At 40.9% G+C, this 23,006-nt stretch overlaps 1 long non-coding RNA gene across 3 annotated transcripts in view; it reads left to right on the top strand.

Annotated features, from left to right (window-relative positions):
- Window positions 1-1,339: 1,339 nt before the first annotated feature.
- Window positions 1,340-23,006, top strand: part of LOC111243157 (uncharacterized) — a 75,966-nt gene continuing 54,299 nt past the window's right edge. Inside the window, exons 1-5 of one of the 3 annotated variants that reach the window (XR_015329148.1) lie at window positions 1,340-1,575; window positions 2,139-5,244; window positions 10,365-10,442; window positions 12,360-12,498; window positions 15,773-15,945. This is a non-coding gene — a long non-coding RNA (uncharacterized LOC111243157). Of the gene's footprint in view, window positions 1,576-2,138; window positions 5,245-10,364; window positions 12,075-12,359; window positions 12,499-12,812; window positions 15,004-15,772; window positions 15,946-23,006 lie in introns of those variants that run through there. The other 2 variants (XR_015329149.1, XR_002670339.2) reach the window with 2 other exon arrangements.

The raw sequence follows: 23,006 nt of genomic DNA, 5'->3' as shown, positions 1-23,006 counted from the left end.
CAGCCAAATGCATTTCCTTTTGTTTGACTATTTTGCACGCGTCGTGAGATAAGAACGTTCATCGATTTTATAATCTCCATGATATAAATTATATTCACAATATTTCTGCATGGATTTTTAATATAACTGTGCAAACAATCCAGTGTCTCCCTGAGGCGTCTTTAGGCCCTTAGTTATTAATTTTTTTTCATTTCTCATAGTCTTCTTCTGCTTGTTCCGCGATTCTGCATCCTGTTGTGGTTGACCTGCAATGGCAGTGATGCATAACAAGGGATAAGTGTACCAGAGAATTTATCCTCTTTTTGCGAAAATGCAGTAATTAGTAGCAAAAAGGAGAAAAAAGAGCTTTCAGGATTTCTTACGTGTCACTGAGGCTCAGGACGGTCGAAATGACGCACACTGCACGCGTACGTAGGAACTATAACCTTGTAATGATGCGGGGATTCAAAAGGGCTGGAGAGGGAGCTGGCTCTTGTACTGCGAAGACTCTATTTTAGTTTTTCCGACTTTCCTAGCTCTAGAATAGATCCCTTTAATTTGTTCCTTCCTCCAACTGTCCTACATGTCAGATTATATTCTTGCTGCCCTAACGTGATCGTGGCCGCTGCTTTCTTTCCGTAGCTGACAGCGAACTGGCATGCCTAACTTCCTGTTCTCGGCCTGTTCGCCGTAAAATTGAATTAGCTGTCGCCGCGCCTCTTCTGTCTGTCTTTACCTTTCCGTAGCAGAAGCAGCAGCACGCACTCATTCACCTATCGTGCTTTTCACGTGCATTTCACTGTTATCGTACCCAGCCGAGTCAGCATCATTTTACCCCCGTCGACACCCGCATTTTTTCAGCATGCCCAGGGATTCTGCCGAACGTTGTTTTCTGTTCATAGAAAAATTAGTAAAACAGATATAGACTCACGACCAGAACCACACCTCCTTTCCTTCCTCTAGCTAGTTCGTGTTCCGGGTTAAGCTGGCTGCGCATAACCCAACACAGCTCGAATGCCTCATCGGCCTTGCAGACTATTCTTCTTTTTTCCTTTTCAAGCTGCCTTTTGTAATAACGAAGAATTCCGTTGTAGGCAATGGTTTTGCAGCCAAAAAACCCAATGAGCTTGCTGCAAACACCATCATAGAGCCAGGCATAAAATATTTGAATAGGAATTATATATTCAAAGTAAACGACCGTCCTATCAGCCAGTCAGTTTTGATAGCACTGCCACGCCGATGGGGCGTGGAAAGAAAAGAGAATCAAAAAAGGGAAAGATAGACGAGGAAAAGTGAGAGGGAAAATAATATAGACCCTTTAGCATTCGCATGCTTTGCTATTGGTCAATAGTTGGCAGTTAGACAGTAATACTCTTGCCCTTAGTCCGACAAGGCAGCGACAGCGACGACGATATAAAAAGTTAGACTGAGAGCGAACAGAGGACACACCGATGTTGTTTAGGCATCCAAAAAACAAACAAAAAGAACGAATTAGTTGCGAACAACGAGAAAAGCATGTAGCCTTTCGTGTCCTGGCCATTCCTAACGTCTTCAAATTCGCGGACTGTATACGATTGTCAAGCGGCTGCGAGAGCTGTAAGTAAAGTTAAGATTGTTTATTGTCAGTTGAGAATTACCATGACCCTGTTTGTATTGATTAATTGTATCTATTCAGTAATTTTATTAGTCAATCAGCCTGTCTATTTTGTTATCAATTAGTCACTCCAACCAAAATATATAGGAATGGAAGAATAAATATATAACTACGTAAAAGCTGTATTTTTTTTTGTAAATAATCATTAGTTGATGTTTTGTTGCCAGTTATTATTACTATGGTTACAATTGCGTGTGGGTAACCATCCGGTGCATATGTTGTACAGAATTCAATTGTATTACCTCTTCAACCCCGACAAAGCGTTAATGTGGCTTTCGGCAGCATACATCTCTACAAGCGTATTTCTTAACCCAGCTACCTCTCGCTTATTACGACTAACTTCTTATCGCGTTTTCTGCGAATGACACTTTCACGCTGACAGCATTAGTCTACACCTTCAATCGAGATGGTTGACTGTTAGTGCTACCTTCGTATTTCTTTCGCGCTTTTTCTCGACATTTTACCATTTTTTATTACTACTTTTCTTTCTTCTGATCCGTTCTAGTCCCAGTCAGCGTTGTCCTGTATGCACTAAACTATGGGTGAAGGACTTTTGTTCTTCGAATGTAGCGAAGGCAGCCGCGCCGGCTCCAGCCGTAGTAGATCCCGTAAACGCCTGCCTCTTCACAAATGGCTTCATCAATGTCAGGAGTATGCGAGTAAGCGTCCCTGGTTCTTCTGTTTCGTTTTCTTTCTCTTCACTTTGCGTTTTACCAATTGCCCTTCCTCTTGCCACTGCTACAGCTGCGTCATTGGTAACGTAGCGAGACACAATCGCAAACCGGTTTGCAGCCCTCAGCCGCTTCGTTCTGTCTTGCGCACAGCCCTTTACGATGCAAATGTTCCTCAGACGATAACGTTTAGCTATCCGCAGTTGGAAGATGAATGGGCTTGTGAACAAGTAAATATGCTACATGGACTAAATAGGGCAACGGTGAAGTCTTGATTGCGACCACAGTGATGACATGAAGAGTTGCAGTCAACTCCGAGGCGACCAGGAATGATAGAGCCACGAAACGCGCGGTCATGCCTTTTATATTTAAATATTAAAGTTATAATCGGCAAGCTGCACAAAGCACGGATGAACCAAAACCGTAATAACGTTATGTACAAAGAAGGAAGATAACAGGTATGGTTTGGAAACATGAAATCAGTGTTTATTGCCAAATCATGCGATTTATTTAATTGACTTCAATCAAGCGGGACAACTATAATCTTTCTTTGCTATTAAAGTAAGGCCTTGTTTAATAAAAACAAAATTTGGGCTAGAATTTATTAACAGGTTTAAAGCTGTGCTCTGACTCGGGTTTTTTTTTTAGACTGGTTTATACAAATGACTAAGTGAGTTGCGATTACACGAATTTCTAAGTTTTCAACGTATTAGCAATACTTTCTCTCGGCCCTTTGACAATGTTTTGAGTAACGTATTTTTCATCTCAGTTATAAATCGACCGATGTATAGTGATTTAAGGCTAACTAAACTAATAAATAAACGAAAGTGATAAAAACGCAGAACATAGGAAAATTGACTAACTTCGCCTGACCTTTTTTTTGTATTCCTAAGCCTCATAATTGTTCCAATACTTTAAACTAAGCTTGGCATAAAGATGCATTCAAACATCGACGTTGATATGCTACTGGAGATTTTTTGTAAAAAACATTGGATATTAGGCCAGTGTTTCCCAAAAACAGGACACATTTTTGTAATCGCCCTTTGATTAAATGGATGTAGGGTTACTGCTACCCAGTAATCCTACATTCATTTACGCTTAGTGAATGCTTGTTGCATTTTTGATGAACGGGATTTTGCTTTTATAATTTACATTTCGTCTATGTCTAGCCGGCCTACCGCCACTTTGTGGGCAGTCAAACGCGTACGAATCGGCCATCCTCTTTCTTATCCTTCTTTCACTTCCATACTGTTTGCTTTCCTTCCCCTAATATACAACCATTCATCTTAGCTCTTTTAGAGCCTTGTCTAACCTGCATTGCATTGCATTGATGCCACATGCCATCCTAAAAGGAAACGTGTGTAAAGTCTAACATGCGGGGCACTTTAGGAAGCTTGCCATTGCTTGGGCCTGGCATGGGTCAACAGCGTTTCAACGTTTTTTTATAGCAAGGCGTTCTTGGCTATTATTTTTCTGCTACACCTTAAGGTCTGAGAGCATGGTGATCGTAGTTGCCGCCTACACTGTTGTTGTCATCGGTTAGTAGTCAATCATGATTTGGCAGTGTCGACACTGGGAATGCGAAATGCGCCCGGTGTGTAGTGGGCAGGTAAGTGGCCAAAGTGAGGAGAGAACGAAGCAGGCAAAGAAACCACGATTACGTTCCTGGTTCTTCCTAGTAGTCGAAAAGATATCGATCACTTGACTACGTTGCTTGAGGACCTGATGACGCAATTCAGCGCTAAGCGTCGCTTTCACTAAAAACGGTCGGGCGGTACTTGCAGAGGTGTGGATGTCGAAGAGGCAAAGTAAAGAAGATGAAGGACTGCCGAAAATTAGGAAAAGAGCTACTGCTTTGCTTTGCTTTGCCACGAGTGAGCTTATTGACTACGGCAAGTCGGCCTTGACGCCCTAAGGATATAGTGCAGCGTGTGCCGTATGCGGATACCGTGGTAAATAGAGCATCCCAAATCAAGATGAAAAGAGGTAGAGACAAGTCAGATGGTGGCTTAATTTGTAGTGAACAAGACGCATTATATTAACAAGGAGGTAGAAGAAGACAGTAGAAAAAAAGCTTTACCCCAAGCCTTTGAATAATCGAAATGCTACAACACGGCGGCTTAAATATTGAGACAATTCAAGTTATACCTACTAGAACGTCGACTAAAAGCATCCGAGAAATGTACGGGTGTCTTTGGTTATGGATAGCTTATCTCAAAGCGCTAGCTGCAGCCAAATATTAAGCACTAATCTTAAATGAGCTTTTCAGAAACCAATGACTTTACAGAACGTAACAGCCTCGCTTCGTCACGACTCAGTGCCATGTCGTGTACTACACAGCCAATATTGAACTGTTTGCAAGTGCCATAACAATTGTGAAAATAGAAATTTCAAGCGCTCGATTATTTCAACATCATATATATCAAGCAAAAATCAATTATCTTTTAATTGGTTTCCTCTTTGTATTGGAGACCCTGGGTCGACTCTTCTTACTTGAGTCCACCGAAATTGTCTAGTTTTGAAATATGCTATAGCCGCTTCTGACGCAGTTTTATTATCCTGTAATGGGATTTTGCCTTCCTTAGATGAAAATGTTATGGTTATGACGTTACCAACTTAAGGCGTTTTCGAAAACACTCACCGTCGCAAATATTCTAAAAAAAAAAAGGGAATACTCCATTGATCAGTATCGCATACTCCTGATTATTGTCAGATCACTGAAAGCCCACAACGTAGTAGAAGCAGTTAAATAGTATAACTGCTTACGCAGAGCGATTTCGAGTTAGAAACGATGAGTGCCCATGGCATGTCGGCTTTTTCGTATGACGAGAGGCTGTGAGCTGAGCCATACCACTGACGCATTTGAAAATGATATGGGTCTGTATCCGAAGATGCGGCTTCTTCAAGAGCATTCAACGTGCAGGAGAGGTTGAAGAAGAGGTAAGCGATGCAAAAAGAGATGATACAATGTTTAACTGTTAAGAGGCATTATGTTCCATTTAAGATCTTAACTTAGATTCTCAGTTTATCATTCGTATCACGTCTGAGAGATAGGGGGGCGTCCGCTACTAACACTAGGCTCTCAATACTAAGCTCCAGCTAAAGTTGACTAGTGTGTAATCATGCCGGTTTAAGGGCGTCCTTAGATGGAATATACACTTGAGATTGTATGCTACGCAAGCGTTCAGATGGATGAATATGCAGAACTCAAGAAAACCCCCACGTAATGCTTTGTTTCTTCGCATCAGTTAAACCTCTGCTGCGCTACCAATGCAATTATGTAATCGGCTGAAATCATTTTCTGCTTGTACAGCGAGATTATAATTATTTAAATTAAGTTTCTGTTAGTATTTACTAAAATCGAATGTGTACCATTTGTATTGTTTACAGAGCATTAAGCCAATACTATATATATATATATATGTCGATTTCTTGGAAATTTGTCCTGATATAGTCATGTACGGCATACATAGTAAAACATCAAATATTTCGCATTGAAACACATTGTGCTACTTTGAAAGATTTTACCTACAACGTTTGATTTACCCTTTGGAAAAGCAGGCGACTGACTACATAAACACTTAGAATTATATAATTAAGCACAATTGGCAAGATTTAAAAACAAATTATGTGCTTTTATTATATATTACTTTTCAATTCTTTACGAAAGTTTTTTTTTGCTTTTCGTTCAAAAGGAAAAAATGTGCTTCTGTTTGATTCGATGAATCTATAAATGGTGTTAATGTTCATGCGCCATAGAGATCTTTATGTAAAACAGCCTCCGGAACTTCTATATGATATAAGTATATACGTTGACAGGTCGGGCCGAAAGCTTTCGGATAGTTGGAGTCTTCATTTTATGTTTGTAAAGTAGCAGGAAATAGGCACAATACAGAACAACTTTAACTGTTCTAACAGAAACACTCCAATACGATCCTTCTAAGTTCTGTTAAAATGTTAAAGCATTAGTAATAAGTAATTAATCAATCACTAAATAGGACAGTTTAAATTTTGTGCCATAAATCTTCAGTGGCAACATGCAGGTGGTTATCGATTCGTTAAATTGGACTTCTGACATGCACAACTATAATGTTTATACTGCTGTTATTAACTGTTAGTATTTTTGTAGCGGTAGATATTTTATAGCGGTGACAATGCACGAAGGTAATATAATAAACAGTGGGTCCGGTATGTCTCTGTTACAAACATGTTGCACAGTTAAATCGGCTACTTTTTGCAATAAGTTGCGTTCTTTCTGCTACTCGAACAACTGTAAAATAAAGACTTCTGGCGATCTAAACACCTTTGGCTCATATATATATATATATATATATATATGCGAAGATTTCAAACCACCTTCATTTTATCCACTATGCAGGACGGTTAGTGAGCTGTTCCGCTCCAAAAATGATGCTCCATAAATTTGCGCTGGAAAAAACCCTACGACTATAACTGTTTTCATTTCTATTTTGTAAGTACTAGCACATATACAAAAAATTATCAGCGAACAGTTTTGCATATGTTTATATTAGAAAGGATTTAAGCAGGCACCAGGACATTTCACTTAAATGAGTCTTAAAGAAGGACTGACTCTGATCTAATTGCAAAAAGCGTCTACTTATACTTCGATTACACTCTCGGATCCATTCGTGGTGATGCAGACATTGACAATAAAGCTTCTTGAGAACGGTAAAGTACTGATAAAAATAAAGGACTAGGATAAAGAAAAAAAAAGAGGAACAGGAAACAGAATTAAAAAAAAAAGGTCGTTTCAAGTCCTTGCTTGTTGCTGGCAAGGCAATCGGCCAGTAATATGCCCTAATAATCGGTTCGTTTTTGTTCCATGTTTTTCCACTTGGGTAAATCTGCCGTCGGTAGTGTCAAGCAGTCGTCTCGAAATAACCCGATCGGACACTCGGCAAATATCTTCCCATATCATACCCTTTTTGTCATTGGCTGCCAAGTTCTTATGTAGTCCAGGATTATCTGAGCTGGTTTGCAGCAAGTTACTTCAAAAGCCAACTGGCTGCCCCTTGTTTTCATAACTATGTTCGTAACTATGAATAACCCTCGTTTTCCACCAAAATGTATCGAGTAACAGTGCACAGTTGACGCGGCATAGTTCGTTTAAGTTGTTGGTGTTCGCTACTTGCCCCCCCAATGTACGATTTACAGGCACTTTTGTCATTCCCTGTTTCGTCTTTGTTCTAACTATTTGGCGTACTTTGTCATGCGCTTCAGGCCAGACCCCTTCTACTAAACGCCGACCAACCGGTCGACTTTGATCTTGCGTTCTCTTTCCTTTTGCCATCGCGCAACTCTTTCTGTTATCTATTACCCGCTACCGCTTCTGTTAAGCAAGCAAAAAACACCGCGTAGGGACCTGGCATCTAATCATGCCTTTACCTGTTGTCTCACAGTCGCGTTGGCAGATCGTACCGTCTTTCATTGCTCGTCCCAGTAAACGTTTGTATAAAATGCGGGAAAGGTTAGCTCTCAACTCAGTTTTGAGAGCAAAATGTTCGATACTGGGCAGGTTGGATAAAGGAGTTGTTAGCCCAATTACGATCTGATTTTCGCGGGCTTCTCTGAGACAATGTCACTGAGTTTATGTTGCCACGAATGCTCTACTAATATATTAAGAAATCGAACATGTCACCCTATGCGGGGCCTTTTGTCGAGTTTAATGGTGTTATACCATTTTTAAATTTGGTGAATATATACAGTAAGTGCCTGGTTATTTGAGTGCGATCAGATACTAGCACCGTTCATTGTTACAAACTAGGGGTCATCTATTTTAGCTCTGGTGGACATAGGACGTTTGAGAAACGGTTTGCTACTGCCTCTGCTGTTGTAATTACTATAAGAACGAACGAAATGTGTGTGTGATGGAAGACCACAGAGGAGGCGATCGCGAATGAAAAATCGATTTTGTGCCATCGAAGCAACCTCGGAACAAAACAGGGGATAGACAACACGCTGCTGAACACGCAATTGTAGTACATATTCCGAAATTCTTAAACAGAAACGTAAAAAATACAATCGTTATGAATTGAGCCCAGAACAAATTGATCCTCTTCAGAGACCATTTACGGTACTGTTAGTAAAAAAAAATCCGCTTCGAGCAACCGAAGACCACAGATGAGATATGAATCTATCTGCAGAGCCTACTAGGTAAGGATTAGGCGAGAGAATGGCGCCGAGTAACAAAAAAGGCAACTTCAATGATACTACTAAATAAGTCTGGACACAAGCTAATCTATGTACTTGCAGTAGATTTCATGAGCATTTACTATTATGAGACACTACCAGAAAAGATAACTTCGAGTTCTGAATAGTTTCATGGATACATGGCGAAGCAAACGACAGCGACCTGGAAGAAGGAGAACGGAATCGGACGCCGCATATTCTTTAGATTCAAGTCCATGTAATTGCTGCTCCCGTGCCTTCAATCGCGCCATTGGCGGCGTAGCGTTTAAACAAGCCACCAATAATGATATTAAAAATAGTAATGCGAATCAACTTCTTCAACGCGCTGAATAGCTCTGAACAGCTTAATACCTTTATCGTTCACCTTTGCTTTTCGAATCAAAAATATTTTGGGTGTTTTTAGCGCTGTTATTTTCAGTATATGTAGCAGGAACTCCTTATTCACCCTTTTTTTATAAGTTGTTGGTACCCTTCATTATGAGCGGGGATGAATGCAAATTCACCTTGAGGTTCTGACTCATTGCCCAGGAGGACGTAAGAAGCTCTTATAGCGACCTGTTGGTAATGTTAATAATGGTCAGTTGGTTTCAAAATGGACATACCCTACAACGCTACCTACTAGCAGTCAGGCAAGTATAATCACATATAAATTGCCTGCATAGTCAGGTGGTCGCAAGAGCACGTATCGCATTGGTCATATGGTCAAGGCAGGGCTTCTAAACGTGGAAAACGGCGAAGACTAAAGGGATTTACTGAAAGATACAGACAGAAAGAATAAGGGAAAAGGCAGTGAGTTCTACAAAGAAAGTACTTATTTGGTACCTTCGTTACAAGCGAGCTTCTTCGGTTTCCACGTCAGCGCGTGGATGTTCACTATGTGAAGACAGCATAAGTCCATTAAGGTCGGCCACCATTAACCTCCGCAGCCTGCCTGGAAAGGCTCGTCTAGGCCCTGGTAGTCTCCGGCTAGCTGGGAGCCGCCACATGCATTGGGCGTTGAAGCGTGCTGGCAAGTAAGGAACAGTAGGGGGAGGAGAACCGTCACCGAAGGCCCCGAGCTAACTAGGGAGCACCCAGCAGGGTCCGTCTACATAGAGGCTCCTCTGTAGAGAAACCGCCGGGATTAAACGATAGATTAGCGAGTGGTTCGTACTTGATTTAGATAAGCGTAACGTCAACGTCCAGATGTCCTCCGTAAGGTACAGCTTACCTGAACCATCCAAGAAATTCGGGCCGGGCAGTAAGCTCGCTTCTAATAAACTCAAATTATGTTTAATATGAAGCTATGTAGTATACGCACATCCGTTTATTAGGCAGGGCACAAGTAATATTTACTTAGGTTTATCGTTTGGTGTCGGCATGGAGTTCTCATAGAGCCACTATATCTCCTATAAAAGGTCACAGACCTGGTCTTTTGAAGTTCCGTTAAGGTTTCTTAACTGACTAGGTAACACAATCAAAATGATCGACACGCGCTTTTGAAAAATCCTTATCCTTAGTGAAGAACCTAAAAGTACATCAGGTAGTTTAATGATGATCTTAATTTCACAATGTAATCTGTCATCGTAATCCAATAATAATTTTATAATGTTCTGGAAGCCAGGCGGTACTACGGATAACACAAACTATTTCGACTTGGCATTAACATTACTTCGTAAAGATTCGTATATAATGAGTGTATAGGAAGCACAAAACTTTTTCGACCCGTTAGCTTATAGCTTGTATATAGCTTATATTTGGTTTGAAAGACATAAATGTATAAGAGCGGACCCGTTTCGAAGGTCCTGTGAAATATATACGGCATCTTCAAATGTGATACTAACAATTCTCTGTGTTTAATTTTATTCCAGGTAAGCTTAATAACGTTCGCTAGAAATTGGTTGCGGCAGCCGACATCGTCAATTAACCGGAGCTCTTGCGATTCCCAAGTAATGAAGTACTCTTATATGCAAATGATCATAAGGTGGTGTTGCAATAAGAACTTTGTTAGTATGTAGCGACGCTAAATATAGGCAGTGACATGTCATCAGTTAAAAAATTTAAAGTAATGAAAATCACTAACTTACCGTCTATCTAACGACGTGATAGTCCTGAAAGGAAGTTCAAACTGAAAATATACTTACTGTATTTTGTCATTTGAAAAGGAAAAGAACCTATGCGAGTGCGTGGTATTCTCGTAACCTATTCATTATGGTTATGTAATGGGATTCTTTTTGACCGTCAGTTTTACCAGATGCTTGCCAATGTGGTAGCGGACCACGTCTGGTGCTGTAACGCCTAGCTGTTTATCACAAAGTATAACAGCAGTCATATTAGAAAAATTTGCTGGGCTATCTTTCTTAACGACCCTTCTTGGAGACCCTAGTTAGTGAATGGAAGAGAAAAGTTTATGTAGATCCGATACCATTATAATACTTATTTAAAATTTGAGGTGGAACGAGGAAATACGTGTAACCTAGGAAACGACGTGCCAAAACGTAAATTTGATGATATTTATTAAACTGAAAAAGGGTTGGTTTTAGTCGCTTTAATTTATTGCAGCTCTAGAACGAGTGAACACATCCTAGTCAACGTAGTATCAACCACAACCCTTGCCCATCTTTCCGGTAGCTGATGTAATTGGCAAAGTACAATAGTTTCATCCTTAAAAGCGATCCATTTGTTGACACGTTTTTGGCTTGTCTCTGTTTTGAAGAGTTTGCTTTGGTCAGGTGGTGCAGAATTTTTTAGTAGAATTTCGTGAACGCTCGCTGGATCACTAAAGCAGTACTTGTATAGCTAAATTATACAATACTATTACGTGGCATTGCCCTTTATCAATCCAGGGCCTACTTTTGTCAATTGCCGGGTTGACAGCAAATGAGTCGATCGTTTTTCCTTAATCGCAAATATTTCTTCGTGGTGTCGAGCTGGAGATGTCTAACAGTTTTGACTCGTGTTTAGAAATATCGTCGAAAATCGATGTTTCATCGCCGGTAACGACCTTGTATAGAAACTGCCTTTTTGATAATGCAACGAAAAGCATACTGTCAGATGACTTTTTTTTTGCACTGAGTTCATGGGGGGCGCAGCTTTTCCTTTTGGCATTTTTTGCGCATTCAGGAGATCGACGACAGTTATCCGTGTTATCATTTGCTGCGCAAAGGCCGCTTGGGTAAAATCTTAAGTTTAGAGTAAAATCGCATTTTGCTTAAAAAGGGCATAGTTTATCGTTTAAGTTCAAACCTCCGACTCTAAAGCGATCAAAACTCGCAAGTGGTAACGCTTACTGGACGTTTACCTATAGCTTCTCAAACAATGCTTTCCGTCTCAACAGTATTTTTTCAGTCCGAAAACAGTGGAGAAATAAGCTCAGATATGCACATTTTCTAGCTTTATGACTGAATGCACCGAGTCACTACCTATAGCGAGATAGTTAAATGAAAACAACAGAACACTCGCCCAACAATCAGATCAACCATTCTGTGAAATTTCGGCCCGATACAATCAGCCGATTCGACCCTGCCGCCGTCCAACGTCAACTTTTTACTCAGCTTATAAGGAGTTCAAGCAAGTGTCATGTTCGTACTGAGCATTTAATCATTCTAGTACTCTCCGAGTGTTTTCTTTTGGCATTTTTTACTGCATACCCTCCAACAATTATACTATGAACTGCGAACATTATGACAATTTGTCTGCGTATAATATACACACATATATATATATAATAAACTATAATTTTTGCTATATGTTGAATATAGCAATTGACTTGCCGGGTTTGTTTAGCTGCAACACGTGCACCGATAGTGCACACTATGTTAAATCCATTTGGAGACCACTAACCGTCAACATCTATTTTATGACAGGTGCGACCATGTAAGCCATGCTGATATACTCCTATCCGCGTGGTGACCCTGGGCACGTGCGTTTATTACGATCGTGCTCTCGGCTAAATCGCATAAATGTATGGACGACGCTGGGCCAGTGCTATGGCAATATAGAAAGGTAAAGGAGACTGCGATATAATAGCGGCTGTGGAATAGCTGCATTATCTAATGACCTGCTTCTAGCCATAACGACAGCTTCCTAATTATTAGATTAAGATTCCTTCGCTGTATTAGTTCTTTTACCAATTTATCTTCAAGCTGATTGCCCAAGAGAGAACTCCTGTGGACGATAGGCTAGAGCCGAGCATAAAAACTATATGCCAATGTATATTATAACCGTTATAACCAAAATATACGCAAAGCATATTTGCGCACTTTATGAACATGATATAACTAGGGCATTGACAAAATACATTGCGTTCTCGTGCGCAGAAATATACTACACAGACGTCCCTTTGGTGCGAGTACGTGTGCTCTAGAAGTAGCGCTCGGATCTGTTGTTTCCACAAACGGAGTTCGATATTTGTCCAAGCCGCCTTCATAACAAGGTATCACCTTTAATCTCTCGGGAAAATAGACTCTGGATTTCTCCGTTCGAGGAGATTGTTTACGTTGAGTCTCGATCCGGGACTTAAGTTTGGGATTCCATTCTACACCATAACTTATAACCAACTTAGTATTCGGGACGTCTTCAGAAGTAAACACGTAACACAAATTTAGGGAGGGCCAGATAGATTACACTGGCGCTACAGAAATGTAGCTGATAAAGCTTGATAGCTCCTCTTTAAACTGGTAGATCCTTTTTTACTGGGATGGCGTAAAAAGAGACTAAAAGAGTCATAAACTTTTGTTAGCTTGTTAAAAGCAAACAGATGGGAGCTAGAGAGGCTTCATGTTAATAAATAAAGTTGGTTACGAATACGGGTATTATTGTACATCAACTGATCCGTCCGCTAGTTTTATATGATACGAAATGCAGCTGTCCAGAATCGAATAGTAATTGGTCGCAACTAATGAAGAAATGATGAAAGAGACTTCGTAAAACGAACTACATAGAGCATAAATTCTTCGTGAAGCAGCCTGTTGGCTATCATTTTTTATATCACATGGTTTTAACCTTTTTGTCCTAAAAACAAGCTTATACGTCTATATTTCTCGCCTCTCAACTACCGAATCCTTCGTGCGACTGGAGACTGACATCTGCTTTGTCAGTATACGTTTATGTGTATCCATGTGTGTAGATAGCCGCGTGCAATATTTTTCTTCTCCCTTCATGTCATGGTGGTTACAAACAACGAATGGGCTTTTACTAATGCGAAAGTCATCGAACTAAACGTTCTTAAAATATCCGGTCTCGTGTGGTCCTTCCTTCATCCAGCTACGATGTTAACCTCAACCAGGCGAGTCCAAAAGCCTAATTCTATCGGACACGTAACGGGTCGTTAATATGACGAAGCCCTGCAGCAGTAGTAGTAATGAGGGACGAAGTACTAGCAGCCTTAATTAAATTTTAGTAGCAAAGGGCTATCCCAATCACTGGTAAGTCATTTTCCAACTACTAGTCAAAGGCACTAGCGCTCATCAGTCAAGACCGTTCTCAGATTTGCCTGCAGCTCCCGTATCCTACGAATCCTATGTGCTCGGGTTTACTCGTAACTACAGTCTTCCGTCGTTACGGTAGCCTTTCGAGGTCGCCCGATTAGCCAGGTAGAGCGTAAAAAGGACTTGCTCGATAAGAGCAACGAATCGCAGCTAAACAAACGAAGCAAGAAGAAAAAAGCCACCAATTAGGTTCGATCTTCCTCGAAACAAGGGGTGTCGATCGATGTTTGGAAATAAAGATTACCCATTCAAGAGGCAGCGCCGTATTATTTGTCGTCGTCCACTCTGTTTGGCGTTATGCAGCAAGAAAAAAAAACAGCTCTTTGAGAATTAGCATTAGCACCTAAATGCGCGGGAACGGTTGCAGGGGGAGTAATTTTAATCGCCTGAAACACTCAGCAAAGACGGGGGTTTACTTCGTAAAAAAGGCGCGAAGAGTGAGGGAAGTGGAACAAGGCGAAGTGATGGAATCGAATGACGTAATCCAATACAGACGCTCTCTCAGACAGAAAACAAGCGGCGGCAGCATCGCTTGATGGTCTGCGCCTTTGTAGGACTAGCTCCGTTCTTTCACTGATCTCGTAAAAGAAAGCCGAACCCAGTCGGTAGTGTTCTACCGCAAAACAAGTGATTAGCAGAATGTTGGGTGGCAAGGACGGTCGTGGCAACATTCGTAAAGCGACCTCAGTTAAGATTGAATGCCAGCTTTGAGAGGGAATACGAAGCAGTGGCAAGGAAACAAGCGTTAAAACGAGGCGACGAATGATTTAACCAACATCAAACGCGGAAAGATGTCGGAAACGTTGGAGATCTCTCGAACTTGAGAGACGTGTAAAAAACCGAAAAAACTTAAACAAATGGCCTGCATGTACGTGCAGAGCTCGTTTTTCTCAGTTCAGCTAAGCCGCAGTGCAATAAACTGCCGTTGGGCTTGGTAATCAGCACCTATTTTGCCTTATATTACTTCACTGTTTATTTTTCAAAACAACCCCCTGTAGTCACTTCGTAGTGCTTTTCGATTTTCCCGTCTTTTTTTTACTTCTCCTTTATCAGTCAGAAGTCATTTAATTCGCGAATCTTTTGGCACATGTATACCATTATGATTGGATTGCCGCAATGGGATATTAAACGTTGAACACACCTACAGCTTATTTACTGCAGAATGACAGTGATTCAGTCGATTCGATGAAGTTATGGCTTTGTCGAGAAAAAAGTTTGCCCCATTTAGAAGTTGCTGAGTGGCGTGTTAGACTGTTTGGGTATTAAGGGGAATGAATGGTTATGCAACGCTCCTACCTACAAAAAGAGTTAGGCCAGTTGGCAACAACAAGTATATGATTGCAAAAAGGCAAAGGGATGACCGATGAATTCGAATTAATTGGACTTCTATAATAATCCAATCACTCACGATATTTATAGAATTAAGTCGCATTGTACAAAATCTATATCAAGAACATTTGCTTTTATAATATAAAGTAAAGTTATATTTTATATGAAGCTGCCCATAAATGAATCTCTTTGCTTGACATATATTCCCCATATTGAGGCCAAGTTACGGTATAATATAGTACCAATGTTAAGTGAGTTGGCTTGGGTTAGGATTCTTAGCGTATAAGTGCCCTATACTTGTATTCATGCTTAGCCTACTGCACTGTTTCGCTTGTGCTTATCCTTGTTCCTGCGCAATAAAAAAACTTTTTTTTTTCACTGATGTGGGATCAAGGCAAAACCGAGAAAAAGGTTCGATGGAGTAAAGGATACATTTTTTCTTTGTTATCTTGTTTCTTAAGCTTCCTTTTCTCATCTTCAGCATAGGCCTCTACAATGGTACAGTGAAAATGTGGCTTTTGTTTGCTACGTAAATGACTTCTTCAGTGATTGAGACCTAAGCGAACGACTCCACTGGTGCCATTCGACGGCTGCTCAGTGCTTCTTGTGTGCTTAAATCTGCTGTTCCTACCAGGTAGGTGATCCTTTTCCTTGAGCAACAAAGGCTTTCTGTGCTCTTTCCAAGTTAAACACTACAAATTATCGAAGCGAGAAACAGCTACACTCAAGCATAATCAGTGGCCAAGTGGCCGAAGTAAAAAAAGACCTGAGAGATGTTCTTTCCTTTTATCCAATCCTATATGGTAATGTTATATCTGAGGTCTATATATCCCTTCTTACATCCTTGTGTGGCCTTTGACCATGATGGTTCAAGAGCTAAGCAAGGCGATGGAGGCTGAGCGGAAGGTTATGTATCCTGGCACTCGGCCAATATTTCCAAACGCCCAGGCCGACTTATCCAATGCCTGTTCATCTTCCATTCTCAGAGGCTATTACGATTCTCCACCTCTTCTTTGATGGTATTCCAAGAAAATATACCAATCATCTTAATTATGCAACTGACTGTCACTTGGACTCTGATTTTGCCGGTATGGATATACATGACAGAAAGGCATTTTCCTAATGGAAGCTCAATGTAGTACGACTTAAGAGTGGTTAGAGATATTTTGAAGAGAAATACACAGCAGTTCTCTTGACCTGAAAAGCGGTAGTTTGTGTAGGAAATAGATGAAACGTGAATGAATTAATCCAGAATATTACAATGATTGGTCTTAGCATATACGATTCGAATGGATCTGACATAATTATATGTCTAACGATCACCGATAAGAATAAGAAGTACATGGCACAAGTAAACTATTTTTTTCCTTCCTCGCACATAAACACCGCCGCGTGGCTATCATTCTGCCGGCCAATCCACAGTTCTCACAGGACTGCTAACCCTGGTGATTAGCACCCCATCAAAGACACCTCATCTTATATCTGTCCGGAATACGATAGTAATTATGGTATCTCGATTCTAAACTTAGATAGAGTCACATCAATCATGTGGGTCAGGCAGATTTCCACAATTTGTCGATCCTATATTTAGCCTGTTTTTTTCTGACTTGCCTTCTTGGTTCTGGCCTAAAAATACTATGTTCTTCCTCATACTAAGCAGTATCGCCAGCGGCAACTTCTAATAGCTGAGGAATGATTCAAGGTAGAATAAGTACAGTTTCATAGATTTAAGACAATTGAGTAGCAAAACCAGTTTCATTTTGGGAATAATTTGAACCTACATAAAGTCTGTTTCCACGGTGTTCTTGACAAGATTAAATATTACTACCCAGCGAAAGTGAGATGCTGAATAAGACAGCCAGCTGACACGGAGGCCTATTAGTAAGCAGACGCCAGCACAAAGAACCTGCATAGTAAAGGATTGAAGAAGAACGTCGTTGTCGGGACTTATAGCAAATGACGGCCGGCTAAGCAAGTGGAAGCGAGAATGGGGGAGACAGGGTATAAGGAGGGCTTACACCGCATCCTTCTTAGCACCTAGTACAGTAGCGGTGGCGGGTATGCGGAACAGGGAAACGACCTGACGAAACGACGGAATCTCAGGCGACGTAGGGCTGTTGGTAGAGCTGGATGCTGTCGTCGCCGGCAGCTACCGTACACAGCAGGCAAGCGGGAAGCACAAAAGTTGCCGAGCCAATAACACTAAGGAGACGACTGAGCAATCAACTGACGTTCGTGGTTGCCTGGTGTAGCGCCAGCAGGCCAACACATCAAGAAAACGTCACTTTGTCGGTCCCTTTTGCTCTATGGTCCTGCTCCTTTCTCTTTAACCTTGTCCTTCTTTCTCCATCAATGCCTCTACCTCTTTGTCATTCTCGGAGATAATAGGTCTTTATAGGACATGGTAGCAGGCACGCCTGAACGCAGAACTGGACTATTGCAGCAACCACAACCTGGCCCTGTTGGCTAATTCCGGCACGCGAATGTCCTAGACGTATGTACTGCACTCTTGGTCTTTTTTGGAATGAAAGGGGGAGCACTGTGCAACAGCAGGAGCATAACCGAACAACTTTGCCAGCCGATCCCAGGCCTAGTGTTCCATCAGCTTTGCATTTGCATGCTGATTGAGGCTGACCAGAAACGCACCAAGAAATGGTCTTTGGATACTCGAACTGAAAGGAAGCAGCTCGTTGAAGCTCTAGTCTAACACCCATCATTTTCCCTCAGTGCTGAGACATACTTCTCCCGCTAGTCGAGGACATCAAGTATACGCATCCTATATTGCTCTTTAGCTGCTTATTAAGAAGGAAGCTAGAGAGATGGTAACAACGAATGAAAATCCAATTCGTACTGGAAGGAAAATGCTTATGAAAGGGGCGAAGGTCCCAGATCACTTGATGACAATGACAATAAACCCAATGCCCGAGAATAAACGCATTCGGTCTGAGTTGCCACGCACTATAATAATACCTTACGTTTCTGAGTCATACGCAACATGACGATAATTAAATTCCACTTGAATAAATTTACCTGCCCACGTAACAAAAGTAGCTAACTGTCGCGCTGTTTCTTGCCTGCATATTTAAGCTGAGTGACCATAAAGTTAAAGTTGATGCCATATTGCTTAGAACATGGATATTACCTGCAACAATCATATAGCTGTCGTGTAACGCGCATGCCTCAACTATCTACTTCAACGTGTAAGATGCAAACGAAATGTCGCAGTAGCGAAAGGTTTATTTCTATTGTGCATCATACATTAGGACTAAAGCGTAAACGGTCCTTTGAGTTGTGCTCTGAAGCCAAAATCTGTTATCACCATAGAACTTGCTTAATGTCAACCAATTGAAATAGAAATAACAAAAAGCTCACTGGTGCTATGCTTCCAGTCTATTCAATCAGCGCATACTCTAAGTTTCTTATTTGTTCTTTTTCTTTAAGCCTACGGTGCATCATATTTTATAGGTGCATTCAGTAGTTTAAAGCTAGCCAGGATAGTTTTTTTCCTACTCGAATATGTCATATTATGTATGGTATGCTTAGGGCATCTTTCTGCACATCCTATACGTATACTCTTCGAGAATTTTGGCCTAATCGAACAAAAGCTCATAACTGGGACTCTCGATGATTTAAGATGGCCTTGTCTTCGTGTTTTGTGAAGGCAGACTCAAGTACGATAGCCAGCTGAGAAATCTGCATTAGACTTACTTCCATGTTGCCACAAACGCATCATGTGCACACCTAAGACAATGTTGAACACATATAGAGAACAACAGGGGCACAAGCAAATAACATCGATAAATAATCCTTGACCTCTATTTACATAATAATGAAGCCCGGCTTATCTATATAGATATTATTTTGGTGAAGTGTTCAATGTATTTTCACTACGCAGTTCAGGCGACCATCCTGGCTAGTCGACCTGGTAGTCAACTAAGGTATCGCATGCGTTTTTTTCGCTTGCGGTGGAAAATATTCAACATCAAAATAAGAATGAAGTAGTTGCTGAGTCAGTATTTCTATTTATGTAGCTCTTCACGGAAGGTGCTTCTTGCCTCTCGTTTGTTGTCTTCGACGTAAATTATTTCGAGGCTGACAGCCGTTCTGCTAGCTACGAAAAAAAAATCTCAGACGCCGCTACAGCCGTTCACTTCTGGGAACGATTTAAGTAACTAGAACGAATAAGGTCGACAACAGCTTTGCACTTCGATTGCTCTATCTATGTGTAAAATAAAATAGATCCTGTAAAACTCAAACTTAGCGCCTTTTACATTCCTAACGTAAAAAAAATGGCGCGTATACGTATTGATGAGGTATTGCAAATCGGAACAGGCCTTTTAGACACACACGTGCTGCTTGCAGTTTCTTTAAAAATAGATTAAAAAATTTCCGGCAACTTTAAATGCTTTCGGAACGAAAAGCAAAAACTTTCTGTACGACTTCATGCATTCTTTAACATTATGCCAGTCTCAGCGCCGACGCGCCAGTACAATGTCAGCCAAATGTCGTTTCACGGACTGCCTGTCTAATTCAGTTTTTTTCACGCAATTTTGAATTACAACTCTGCATAGTTTAACATCGCATCATTTTGCAAACACTATGCAATGCTTCAAAATTCACAGTACTTCAGGTCACGAATTATTTTTGGTGCCGTTTCATAGCTTCTATCTTATAGTTTGCCTTATAAAAAAAAGAGTCAAGGGAAGTTAAACCATAGGACCTGGGTCGCGATGCACCAAAGTTAGCCGACCTGAAAACATGACTTCAAGTGTGTTGATTGTTTCCCGCAATATGTGGCAAGTTGCTCTATCTTCCTGAAATCGAAAGTTATTTGTATTCAACGTTTTCGTTTTGGGCCACGAGACGGCTAGCGATACGTTACATGACTATAGGGCTCACGATCGACTAACGATATCGTTCTATAGTCATTCTTGACGAAAAATGACCCAATGATACCTTCGCTTCACAAGGGACACACAATGATTTTTTATAAGTAAAATACTGCCAAAGACCCATCCTTGAATTCTCTGAGCCCCCGATGCGACAACTTTGTTAATTCGCGTAATCATTTAGAAAATGGTTATGGCTTCATCAAAATGGGCTTCATCAAGGCAGATAGAACAAACAAAAACTCGTCCGCACTGCATTGCTTTCAGCATGTAAATAAACGAAGCTTGTCTCGGTCCTAGTTCCCTAATGGTTGAGTCAACTGTGTTTTTATGGATGAAGTTGCAACTTCTACTTCAAAATGAGTCGCAAGTACTTGTCGATAGGCAGACTTTTTGAGCAGAATGTTTTGCGAGAATGATATTGCCATTGTTGCTTGTATTTGTGTTCTTCCTGGCGTCACTTTATCTTCAAATAAGGCAGCCAATCCGAATTTCTTCATCAATTGCTTCAAGGTTTTATGCATGTAAAGCGTCGTCGGTATTCTCAGCGACACTTGGGGAGTGTGATTGTAATCGACGTTTTAGTTTGACAGTAAATTTTCACGAAAAACAAATGCTGTTTCAGACAACGGCGTTTGGTTGTCGCAAACCGCAAATCCTAGTATATTTATCGCTCGGCAGCCTGCGATCCCTTTACAGATACAGCGGAAGCAAAAGAAAATCGGTCATTAACTTCCTACGCACCCAATATCTACACCTCGTATCTAATACATACCCCCAGTGTACGTCCCGGGTTTACGTATACGCTTCAATGGAATGATCACGATCATGTGCCTGTTTAGCGACAATATTAGAGTGAGACTCAACACCGCCGACATTCGGTGCGTACCACAGTCGAAATTCGTTGGTTGATGCAATCTGCATAAAAAATAAAAATCTTCGTTTGTACTTCGTGGGATCCGATTATACAAACTAGCGAAACGTTCCTCATGTTTTGAGACAACCGTGTTACCCTCCCTTTCTTCATGGCACAACAAAGGATGATTATTGCTATCACAACTCCTAGTACCTAGGTCGACATTATTACCTCTGAAACGTACCGCGGGCAGCTAGTAGAAGATTAGTGGCTCTCGATTTTCGAATCATTTTAATCAGCCATCGTTACGACACATTTGCTATTCTGATGGTCCTTTGGCATCAACAACCGCCGATGATTCTTCTCTTTTCTCTAGGTAGCGCTTAATGGAAGTTTCTTAACCAGTCGATAAAATCGACTTTCAATGGAAGCAAACTAGCCTCGCTTCGCGAGGCCGATGGCAAAGCGTCAAGTACTGACAGCCCGACCGGCAGTGTGACCCCCCAGCCAGCAATCGCCGCTCTGAAGCAGACCCCTCACTTCCCGGGCAGCAGCACTGCCGCTATTGTTCCTACAAATTCGACGGCTTTTGCACAATTCGAAAACAGTAGTACCATGTTGCACTATGTGCACGTATTTCTTTTTGTTAGCAGAATTTTTTCTTCTGTCGGTGTCCCTTTTGTTGCTAACAGTACAAACGAAGCGAAATCGACAGCTGTAGCAGTAGTGCCATGCGCATAACAAGGAGTACTTTGAGCAATGCTTCGGATGATTTAGCACTAGAAAGACGCAGCGCTAATTTCTTTGTAAGGCGTCAATATCTCAGTAGTGTAACAGGTGGTAAGCGTAATGACATCTTCATAATGAGCTGCAATAAAGAACTTAAATATAATTTCAGTTCATCGTTCAGTCTAGCTGGGGATCGAGCCCGAGAGCTCACGACTTTGAGTTCAACGCCGTACTCGGCACGGTACCCGTTTCAGCTGTTATGATTATGCGTTTATTCCCCAACATCCTCTTTTCTCTTGAGGCACGATTTATATCTTATAAAATAACGTAATATATTAATCACAGAAAACAACAATACAGGTTATTGCTTTGATCTTCAAAAATGTATTTGTTTATTTTTCTGATCATTTGCGCTGCGATAGCTTATCTTCCTAGAACTAAAAATGAAAGATGGTGATGGTGAATGTTTTTCAGGTAAAATAGGTACGTGAAGGCGCATCAAAATCATCAGAGCCAGTTTAACTACTCCTGATTATAAGTGTAGTGACTGTTATTGTTATTTACGCTCAGATGTGTTCATAGAGTAGTTTAGCAGAAAAACAGAAATGGGTCTGCTTTATGACAAACTGCAGGCGCAATATCTATAAGCTTTTCGCCAATCTCCCATCTATATAATACTTAGGCAAAATGATTACTTCGTCGACAGTCGGGGAAGCACAAAGCTAGAGATCAAGGGTTGTCTAGTGAATGATTGTACTGGTAATCTCATCTATGCTTATGGACGCGCACGTACGAAAGACACCAATGCACGGATGTCTAAAGATGACCTTCATAGATATTCTTTGTATAGAATACATCATAATTTTTATCACACGTGTCAGTTAGTGTGCTTGATCGACATATTCCCGAAATTTGATAAATATTGTTTGTATTTAGAAGATGCTCGCGAATGTATTTTGAAGTTTTTTTTTTTTTTTTTTTTTATTGGATTGAACCTTCACATTGTTCAGTATTAGAGACAAAGTCGAGCTCTTGATAACCCTCTAGAAAACAATCGCCATTGAATCTATTCTGAAGCTAGAGGCACATCCGGCCTCACTCACTTTCTAATTAGGGGCAGATGTCTATCTCATTCGTTGTGCCCTTATGAAATACTGCCTGCATATTAATGTTTGTTATGAGAATGTGAATAACACGAATGCTCAAGTCATTGGAGTGCAT

This window comes from Varroa destructor, unplaced genomic scaffold, assembly GCF_002443255.2.
Source record: "Varroa destructor unplaced genomic scaffold, Vdes_3.0 BEIS01000001.1, whole genome shotgun sequence".
NCBI lineage: Eukaryota > Metazoa > Arthropoda > Arachnida > Mesostigmata > Varroidae > Varroa > Varroa destructor.
This window is presented reverse-complemented; position numbering and strand designations above follow the sequence as displayed.